Here is a 12,152-nt window from a genome sequence, read left to right as displayed (position 1 = left end):
GAGCACTATTTCCGTCGCCATCCTATGGTCCATAATTTGAATAAATATAAAATCTTAAATGCTAAAGCCAGGCGTACGTTTAAACAAAATAAACGCCAATCTTAGCAACATAATGTTTCCAAAATAAACTCACGAACGCCCATGTCCAAGGTATGGAACATGATACAGAAAACTAAAGGTAAGGGTTCTAAATGTAGCATCCACCATCATAAGAATGGGGATGAACTATTTACTTATAAATCGGATATTGCAAATAAACTAGGTGAAACGTTAGCTAAACATTCTTCTTCTTATTATTATGTCCCTCAATTCCAAAAAAATAAAAAACAGCAGGAAAAGAAAACTATAAATTTTAAATCAGATAATAGGGAAGATTATAATGAAATCTTTTCGATCCATGAACTTCTTGGACAAGCACATGATACTGCTACAGGAGCTGATAATATACACTATCAACTCCTGAAGCACTTACAGAACCGTGTTTAGAAACCCTTTTGTTAATTTTTGATGATATATGGACATCAGGTAAGTTTCCTTCTTCTTGTTGTAGTTGTTCCCATACTGAAACCTGGACGGGATCACAGTGATCCCTCAAATTATAGACCCATTTCATTGACCAGTTGCGTTTTCAAAACCATGGAACGCATGGTCAACAATAGATTAACATGGTACTTAGAATCAAATAATTTAATTACAAATATTCAGTGTGGCTTTCGAAAGAATCGAAGTACCTTTGACCATTTAGTACGGTTAGAATCATTGGTGAAAAATGCAATCATTAATAACCAGCATACAGTGTCTATCTTTTTCGATTTAAAAAAAGCGTATGACACAACGTGGAAAGACGGGATTTTAAAGGATTTACATGATTTGGGATTGAGACACATATCTGACACACAATTTCAGGTCCGCGTGGGTTCTACACTGTCTGATCATTATCATCAGGATCAGGGTGTCCCACAAGGCAGTATTTTGTCAAATCCAGTTTTCAATTGCGTCTTAAGTCCTCTTTACCAAGATATTTACAATAAAAAATCCTCTTATGTTCCACCACTCGGAATCAGAATCCAGTCTGCTATGTTTGCTTCAAATATTTAACTGCAACATATTGCTCCATCTCAACTGTTTTCATCACCTCCTTGGCAAATGGTAAGGGAAGGGGTAGATCTCACATTAACCAAATTAAAAAAATCTGAAACAAATCAACTAATTTATCAACAACAATATAATGAATTAAGGAACACTTATGATACTTACAAATCCATATTTACCGATACCGATGGATCCAAGGATGGTGACGCTGTTGCCAGCGCCACTGTCATTGGATCCAGAACCTTATCATCTAAATTACCGAATGACAGTTCCATTTTTATAGCAGAATCACATGCAATATTAACTGCTCTCAAATATATAAATACTAAATCTAAACATAAACGGTTCATTATCTTTTCTGATTCACTTTCCTGTCTTCAGGCAATTAAGAATATATCTTGTCAACGTCCACTTTTACGTGCAATTATAGAACTACATAATGATCTTGCTACTGGCCAGTACATCGTCTTTTGTTGTTTACCAAGACCATGTTGGTATCAATGGTAGCACAATGGCCGATGCTGCTGCTAAAGCAGCACTCGGCAAATCTCTGACACCACTTCTCATCCCATATAGTGATTATATACCTATAATTACATCTTACATCCGTGATCTGAAAAGAAGTGGGACACCAAAGTAGGTATCAATAAATTAACCCAAATATCGGTTACACCTACTTGGGTTGTCAGTCCAGATTTGAGGAGGTCATTTTACGACGATGTCGTATTGGCCACAGCAGATATACTCACGAATATTTGTTGACAGGTGAAGATTCTCCATTTTGCATCCCTTGTGATGAGAAAATCACGGTCAAGCATGTCCTACTTGACTGTATGGATTTTGCCATCGGAAGGAATAAATATTTCAAATCATCATCTCCCAAGGATCTTTTTTTATAATACTGATTCTTATTTAGTTATTGTGCAGAATTGCGTCCCTTGGGCACGCCAGAAACCTATGATTGTGGGTTCGAATCCCGCTTCGGCCCGATTTTGTTTCTAGGTTTGTCAGCACCATACCCGTGCTCGTGGGTTTCACCGAAGTGGTAAACGTCTGAGACCTGCATCACTTCGGGCTTTCCTCACCCATATGTTTGAAATATTTCTTATACCGGTGGTGGTTTCTTTGAGAATTATCTTAATCTGAATCTGAATCTGAATCTAGTAGTGCTGACAGATAATGATCACCCTCTGTGGCTTAAATTCGGTGTTCGGCGGCAGAGGTTGAAGGACAGGGTATACCCTCGACAAGCTTGCATGTAGCCAGAAGCCAGATTAATGATACGGCATGGACCGGACGACAGCGGGGAGAATGTTTGTCTCTCCGCCCTATAGAATGCGGAACGGCCATCATCTACACATCTACAAAACTTAAAAAGATCCGGGATAGAATAGGTCTTCACCAACCCACGCTTGCCGCAAAAGGCGACTATGCTTGTCGTAAAAGGCGACTAACGGGATCGGGTGGTCAGGCAATTGCGTGGATCGATGCTCATGATATTAATCACTGGATTGTCTGGTCCAGACCCGATTATTTACAGACCGTCGTTATATAGCTGGAATATTGCTGAGTGCGGCGTAAAACAACCAACCAAACCAAAATACAACACTTAAAAAACCTGGAAATTCACGATCAACAAGTGAATAATGCCATACAAACTAGAGAAATATTTTTTTGCTGCTCAGGGTTCTGCCTTTAAACATAAGACCATGGAAACAGTAACAATCCTGTGGAAAATGTTTAAAAGTATATAAGTAATACGATGTCATGAGTCGAATTTGTGAACTACTCATGACATGTTCACTTAGTAGACCAATATAATATTGAAAGTACATTAATAAGCACGAACAAATCGCATTTACATTAACTTTAGGACATGGAACACGTATTGGATAAAATTATATTTCAAATTCGGAACCATTTTATAGCCTAATCATCTCACTGTACCCTACTAACGAGCGTTTATAACACTCACAAATAACTGTTCCGTAATATGATTAAAACACATCCATAACAATATGAGATATTACGGGCAAGAATAACCTATCTAGATAAAGGAATGATATTCATTATCCTCTCATGGAAATGGCAAAAAGTTAAAAGGTTAAAAGAGACTGCCCGCAATATGATTCATGTCAGGGGTAACGGAAAAGCGACTCCACAACGTTGAAGCATCATAAAAACATCTGTCGTGGAAGGAAGGAATCGTTTTAATCGAAACGCCATTAGCCAATTTACATAAATTCGTCCCGAAATATATATCGATTGTGTCGGGCTTTGAATTTGCAAATTGTGGCAATCAAACATAGCATGTCTGATAATCCCTAGTTCAAAATTCAATATACTGATCTTTCGCCTCCGAACCAGCAAGATAATCCGGTGATTTCATAACCTGGGTGACATGCGTACTTGATTGATTAAGTTGGTTGGTTTGATTGTTGTTTAACGCCGCACTCAGCAATATTCCAGCTATATGACGGCGGTCTGTAAATAATCGAATCTGGACCAGACAATTCAGTGATTAATATCATGAGCATCGATCGACGCAATTGGGATCGATGACATGCATCAACCAAGTCAGCGTGCCTGACCACCCGATCCCGTTAGTCGCCTTTTACGACAACCATAGTCACCTTTTTACGGCAAGCATGGGTTGCTGAAGACCTATTCCACCCCGGAAACTTCACGGGTCTGATTGATTAAGTGGTAAGCCAAAAGATTAAATTCGATATTCGTAAACAAGAGTAGGATAAAACAATAAACGAAATGAAAATTGAATCTGAAGTCCGAGAAGGGTGAACAGTGCGTTCCCGATAATAATAACCTGGATCTTTGTGTGCAACGTAAAACAACGGGTATTCTGCATTGAGACGTTTAGGAATCATTTGTAACGCTTTCTATACTTCCGAAACTGGGAGTAAAGATAAACACAATAGTTGATTAACTAACTGTTGAATGCCCAAATTTCATCAATTTCTTGTCTAATTGTAGTTAGGAACGTGGGGCGATCCAACAAGATCTTAAACGTAATACATCTCTCCACATCTTGTATTTGTTCAGTGACTAGTTTAATATCGTTATGGTCTGTCTCAATACCCGCGAGAGTGGATGAAACGCGCTCATTTGTTTCATCCATAACTGACGAACTTGGGCTTGAAAAGTACGAGAAGTATTAGCAGCATGCAACGACAATTGTTTAACATAGTGCGCTAGTCGTTCAACATCCTCGACTGCAGCAGAACCAAACAGCGAGCGAAGTATTGAACCAATAAACGCTCGTTATATCGAAACATTGCTCGTTTCGTGCAGGAATCTTTGTGGAATATGTTAGTATGGGGAATTAACATGTTTCTGTCTCTATGGAGATTTGTCCAATACGCGAGCATCTATCGCCGACACGGCATAACAAGCCAAAGAATAGGTTGTACAAAAGCCTCGATATTTTGACCTATTGTCCATTGAGAAATGTCGACTCGTGACATATGTACGAAGACAACTCCCCATGGAAGTCGGGGTTGCGTATGCACGGAAATCACCCGATCCTGGATGACAACAAGCGCGATTAGAATCAATAAGGCATAACAATTGACACAAGTAGGTAATATATAACCTCATACTAGGAACCATGAGAGTAAGCAACATCCAACAATAGTGACCTTCTGTTGCAGTATCAACATGTATCATCACAGCATTATTCATTGTCTCGTCATTGTATTTCACATGCCTGTATTCAGTTCACATGGCCATATCTCGATTCTTATGACTGTATTTCATTTCACTGTATTTGTTACCATATCGTTTAACCACGCGACCCGTAGTCGCCATTTCTCGAATATTGTAACTCATTTGTGTTCTTGTATAAACAGAGCTAACTTACTTGACATTGGCCTGCGAAATACATGTGCAGCCATACTCATCTAGTAGAAGTAGTAAATAACCATGCGACCCTTAGTCGTCATGTCTCGTATATTGTAACTCATTTGTATTCTCGTATATACACAAAGCGAACTTTCTTTATAGTGGCCTGCGAAATACATGTGCCGCCAGAATCATCTCGTAGAAGTAGTATATAACCATGCGACCCTTAGTCGCCACTTCTCGTATATTGTATCTCATTTGTATTCTCGTATATACACAAAGCGAACTTGTTTTATAGTGGACCACGAAATACACGTGCAGCCATAACCCACGAACATGATTTGTATTCTTCAATGTCAACCAACACATAACTGTAAATGATCCGAGTATTTGGAGTATTCAAAACACAATATTTAACAAAAACAATACACATTCTCAACATATATGCACGAGTGTATGTTCCTATAACCTTCTGACAATTTAGTCATCTAAAAATGTAATAACGATCTATAGCATGTATCGACATGAGCCGTGCTCCATGCATATAGCATCATGTACTTTTGAAATAAAAAACTGAAAAAATCAATATAAGACGTCTCCAATACGGAATATGCAGTGCAGGAACTGAAAAGAAAATATAACAATTAATCTGAAACACCATTTGAAATATATACTGAGATTTCTAACGCTTGCGCTTCTTTAATTTTAAATTACTTCTGCATCATGTAATCGCGAATCAATCCTTGAGGGATATTAGATTCGGGTTACCACAAAGCCTCCTGTAATATGAGATTTTCCCAGTGAATCTTGAAATATTTCTCTCCATTGACTATTTTATGCGCTAAGATTCGTTTTACTATGAAACGTCGTCCTCCTGTAAATCAAAGTCGGGATTTTGTGCCTGCTTGGGAGTTAATGTCTGCTTATCCTCGTAAGATTGAGACGGAATCGTTTGGTTGTCCGTATACGTAGCACCAGCTGGAAGTTGGGTAGTTGGTCTATCTTTCGTGTTAAGAAACCGTTTAAGTCGGTTCGCGTGTCCAAAACTTAAATACTCTGTGATAATTACAACGACATAGTTTATAGGTAAAATGTGGCAATTCACTTGAATCGTCATATTGCCTTTATGCTGTCAACTAATTTCTATGAGGTCTGAGATTACACTAAGACGGTAACGAATTGTACCTCCATCATACAACTCTGATAATATATCTGGTACAGTCAAGATCGATATCTTGTCTTCCTCGGCAGCCGACCGGGCGAGATCATTGCCTGCACAGATCTTATTAGTAGCGAACAAAGAGGAAACATCACAAAATGTGTCGTCGGATTCTGGTGGCATGTTTTTGCCCGATCGATACTGAAATGCGAAAGTGAAGTAACTTATTGTTTTTGATTATGGAGGAATTGTTATATTTGACAGCGAGAGAACAGGAATTTGTTCTGGCTCTGTGGTCACTATTTGTTGACCATCAACAGATGATAACAAAGTACCATTTACCCAGATAGGAACCATTTATGATTACCCAGATAGGAGCAACAGTTGAATCATTTTGAACGGCCAATGTATTATATTGAAAATTCATGACTGCGTCTTGCTGTATCAGGAAATCAAAGCCTAAAATCAGTGACGCTAAATCGACAACAACTTGAAACGTTGTTCTATTTTAATGTCGCCAATAATGCGAGGTAAAACAATTGACTTTTGAATAATGATGTTATCCACAGACCTGAATTATTGAAAACTTCAAGGTGGAAGGAAAGTCCGTCATATGGACATAACTCACAGAACGACAATAGGATAAACAAAGAATGGTATCATCTTAAACATTTTGTTCAAGAAAAAAACGCATCCTCCACAATGTCGTAATTGCTTTCGGATGTCAAGAGGTGAGGTAAGGTGAAATGGGCTTTAACGTCGCGTCCAAGATTATGGCACTTATATAGCGACGTGCATGCACGTGTGTGTGAGGCTGCTTGTACTAGTCCGGACTGATGCCGATTTATAGTGCTAGCCCACTGAGATACCATGCGGCAGTTTAACATGAATATCCCACTTAGACACAGTATACTGACTCCGAGGCGACCAGTCCTTGTTTTAGCCCCTTAATGCCGAGCGCCAGACAGGGTAACAAAGAGGTACCATCTTTTAACGTCTTTTGGTATGACGCAGTCGGGGATCGAACCCCGGACCTTCCGCTCTCCGGGAGGACGCTCTACCATTAGACCACGGAGGATGTCATGTGGGACCTACAACAGTTACCTAAACGCATCGTCGTTCCTTGTCACCATGGTCAGTTATAAGTCATGACTTTGAAGCTCGCCTTGTTAGCACCGGCTCAGCTCAGTCAAGGAGTGATTGGTCTAATGACGCTTACTCCGAATTGTCTCCATCAGCATTTATACTCGGATAATAAAGAAACGCAACACCAGCTTTATACTCCCATTAGTTTTACTTACTCTCAATCCATCTATCAATACACGACTGGACCAGACCGACCAGGCTCGTCACTAAATGGGGAGAACTTAGAACGACTGAAAACCGCGCTCTCCTCTCCTTATGTTGACGGTATCATTTTTGAGTGTTCAGGTCTGGCCTGTCTTTGTTACTTGTCCTCACAGATCATTTAATTGGTTAAGAACAATATCAGACCATGAACTCGTGTTTGTGTCGTGATCAGCAAATTATTGAAACATACTAACCGATTAAAGATGTCCATTGTTTAATTAGCGACAACACAACCGAAGCTATCCCGAAATATTCCTGTCACTGTTATCGCCCCATTGATTTCCTGCTTGTTTGCGCCGAAAACTTCGGCTTTTTGTCTCCATCATTTTTAAAGCTATACTCTTTAAAGGTTGACTTTGGTATAATTTATTTTCTAAATTTGTTGGCAGTATGTATTACCGCAGTACCTTCAGCTTTTGGTGTTTTTTGGTCCTCATTAGAGAACATCAGAAGGGTTCATATACCAAGTAAATATACCAAGTAAATGTCTTATTACATTAAAATTTAATCGGTATGTTTGCCAACTGTCAACAATTACAAAACAGTGGGGCGTCTACTGGTACTGTTCAATGTTTGAAAACATTTAAAACTGTTACAAATAATGTACACTTCATATTTGACACTATGTGTTAATTTGTGTTCTATTTTGGTTGGTTGGTTTGTTGTTTAACTTGCACTCAGCAATTTTCCAGCTATATGACGGCGGTCTGTTAATAATCGAGTCTAGACCAGACAATCCAGTGATTAATATCATGAGCATCGATCCACCAAATTTGGATCGATGACATGCATCAACCAAGTCAGCGTGTCTGACCACCCAATCCCGTTAGGGCACTCGTGAAGAGCAACCTCCTGACGGTGAGTGCTTGGTAACGCTAATAGCTCTTCCTCCGTGTGGACCCGGAGTAGAATGTGTCCTCAGCACCCCGGGCCCATTGCTGGTCGTAAAATGCGACCAAATTGGGCAATCTGTTTGCCGTGGGTTGCGCCCCTGTGTCGGCGGAGGACGGGAGTCTGGTAGTTGAGGGCACTGGTTCCAGGAACAGTGTTCCTTTGCCGAACACACTTCTTTGACCCTTACTTCGCCTAGACGGGTGGTAGAATGGGCCCGGTTCTATCAAGCGGCTGGTCATGCCAAGCCCTGTGAATTAATTATATGTGCACAAATTTTATTTTTGACTTGTCTTTACACTTTAGGTCTTGGCCAGATTCGTTTATAAAACACTATTTGATTTTGAACAACGTGTATTATTTGAATTGCCTAGAGTCGTATGCCCAGAAGGCGGTGGCTCATGGGCCAATCTGGTGGATTGATTATTTTTTAGTTACTCTACTTGAGTATACCATCTCAGTATCCTTGGTGCTGCCAGCTGGAGACCCACTGGCATATAGCATTGTCTTTATGATACTCCGTGGTGGGTGGGGAGCTGGGATGGTGAAACCTCTTTTAATAACCATGGCTCAACACAAAGAACGCAAACGAGCATTGGATGAGTGTTTGTCCTCAAACAGACCTGATAACTGGAGCAGATGTGTGGTGATATCTTCTGCTGATGGGGAACCGCTAAAATTAAATCCATTGGAAACTTCAAAAGCAATTTAAGGCATAGTTGGTGACGTGCAAACTGTTAAAAAGATTCGATATGGCTCTCTTCTGATTGAGTGTAAAACGGCTCTTCTAAATTCAAAACACCTCGTGAATATCAAAGTTTCAGTTTCACCGCACAATACTCTGAACAGTAGTAAAGGCATCATCAGAGACCGGGACCGTTGGCTCTCGGATATGAGCGTATCGGAAATAGAAGCAGAATTGCAAGGTGAAGGTGTAACGACTGTCAAACGTTTTACGTCTAAGAGAAATGGAGAGACTATACAAACAAAAATATACTTACTTTCGTTTTCCAACCTACACATCCTAAATGTATCAAAGCAGGATACTGTAACATCGGGGTGGGACAATATATTCCAAATCCACTTCGATGTTAATTACAAATGTCAAAAGTTTGGCCATGGTGCCCAGTCTTGCAGGAATCGCATGACATGCTACAGATGTGGTGAAGACGCCCATGCGAGTTCTGATTGTATGACACCTCCAAACTGCCACGGAGACCATACATCTTCATCAAAGTCATGTCCAAGCTGGGAACGTGAGTATGAGATAGTCAAAATCAGAGTTCAGAAAAATAGTGTTCGTGGGTTTCACCGAAGTGGTAAACGTCGGAGACCTGCATCACTTCGGGCTTTCCTCCCACATTAAGCTGACACGCCGCGATATAACTGGAATACTGTTAAAAGCGGCGTTAAACCCAACGCACTCCAGTAAGATGGTCTAACTTTGGTTATTAGTGGTCTATAGTCATGTTTTAATTGATAAGACTTAATCTATGTATAGCTATATGGTTTTTAAAAAATATGATCTAGTTTGTTTTATTAAAAACTGTGATATACCTTACTAATTTACTGTCAGATACAGATATTTTAAATCTAATACCTACGTGGCTGAAATATTGCCGATGCGATGTCAAACTCACTCACAATCTCGTTAGTCGCCTCTTACGACAAGCATGGGCACCTTTTCAGGCAAGCATGGGTTGCTGAAGACCTATTCTTCTCCGGAACTTCACGGGTCGTGTTCTATGTAGCCAACCTGGTTTTCGACATGGCGAAGGCTCTTACCACAAGGCAACATCACTTCCCGATGAGTGAGTGAGTGAGTATGGTTTTAAGCTGCTTTAGCAATACCCCAGAAACACCACAGAGGGGGACACCAGAAATAGGCTTCACACACTGTACCCATGTTGCGAGTCGAACCCAGGCCTTCGGCGTGACGAGCGAGCGCTTTAACCGCTAGGCTACCTCACCGTCCATCCCGATAAGTGATACAAACTGCTTAACCAACTCACTATATGAAACCTGGCACTCTGCTTGTCGTAGTGATGCTAAGCCTCACCAAAACACTGTCATTCTATGGTCTTAAAGCATGATACTTGCGATGTTTCTGAAAAGCCCTGAAATTTGAACCCCCCAGACAAATATGCACCAGAAATCGACGTGACAGTTTAAACGATTTTTTGCTGCGTTTTCAGTGCTGCGCCGTTTTGAGAGGACAAAGTTTGTTTGACATAATGTCATGGATTTTTCGTTGGTGAATTAACATTTACATCTCAATGGTTATTGTGTCTTTGCTTTGTTAGTTATATTGTTTCACAATTGATGGATCGTAGTTATTTTTTAACTGTTTTGGTTTTAGGAATGGAAATAGAGTTTGCTAGTTTTTCCGGGAACACAGGTGGCCTAGTCGTCTGGCGCCGCGATTCGCTGTGCAGAGTTGCGTCCCTTGGGCACGCCAGAAACCTATGATTGTGGGCACGCCAGAAACCTATGATTGTGGGAACTATAGCTTATTCCATTCTGGTTTTGGACTGTAAATAATCGAGTCTGGACCAGACAATCCAGTTATTGGCATCATGAGCGTCGATCTACGCAATTGGGATACGATAACATGCATCAACCAAGCGAGCCTGACTACACGATACCGTTAGTCGTCTTTTACGACAAGCATAGTCGCCCTTTACCACAACAAGAGTAGTACAATGATATTAGAGTCGAAATCCTCAAGTTACTGTTCATATTTCAAGCTTCAAATCACGCCAGAGATTGTATCTGTTATCCACCAAAGCATTACACTTACGCAAACATTTGCAAATTGTAAATGTAATGTCTCCTGAAACAAAAAGTACTTAATGCTTATACAGCAACCATGTTACAGAAGGCAAACATCATGTCTTAATAACATACAGTAAACTACGGTTATAACGAACACGCTTATAACGAACTGACGGATATAACGAAATACCTTTTTTGATACCGACTATTTGCTGTTGTTATGCTGTATACATGCTTATAACGAAGTACGGTTATAACGAACTAACATTAGTAGTCCCTTGAGTTCGTTATAACCGTAGTTTACTATACTGTGTACTCAGGGTCTCTTATGAAAAGTTCCTCATCCCAATACAGACTGGGAGCTGCCTTTAAGGGACAATGACATAATCAATCACAGATTTGCCTTGTGAAGTAACATATTTAAAGGTATTGGTCCCAAGACGACCATTTAGTATGCATGAACAAGTTACAAGATTACTATATGAGTTTTCAGTAGAGGCAATGACGCCCGAGGTTTGATTGCACCCACTTCCTCTTTCAAGCCAGGGTCTGGACACAATGTTCCCACACATGTACAGGCAACAATTCCATCATTTTGAAGGTATAACTGATTTCTCAGTGAATTGTACAAGTCTTCTGCGTCATGTATGTGGGAAGAACTGCATGGGGTAGGGCTACACATAAGCATAGAGTAAATGACAAGTTTTAGATTCAAATTTGTGCCGTAAAAAGGCGACTACGACACAATGGTCATAACGTACCCTTACTTGTAGAATGTTAGATGAAGGTCCCTTAAACAGGACTGATTTGTTATATTTTTTAAGAAAGTACGTGTAATTCTACGATCAAACCACAGTACATGAATGATCCATGTTTTTTTTAACTTTTTCCAGCAATATTCCAATAGAATCAAGGCAGGAAAGAACAGTGGTTGATATCTTGGATTAAAATACATAGGTCCACACAGCAGGTGGCACATGCTTTGTTTGTTTGTTTATTTGTTTATTTGTTTAACCCCGCACACAGC

Source organism: Haliotis cracherodii, unplaced genomic scaffold, assembly GCF_022045235.1.
Source record: "Haliotis cracherodii isolate W230 unplaced genomic scaffold, xgHalCrac1.p SCAF_20, whole genome shotgun sequence".
In the NCBI taxonomy this organism is placed as follows: domain Eukaryota; kingdom Metazoa; phylum Mollusca; class Gastropoda; order Lepetellida; family Haliotidae; genus Haliotis; species Haliotis cracherodii.
Note: the sequence above shows the minus strand (reverse complement) of the source record.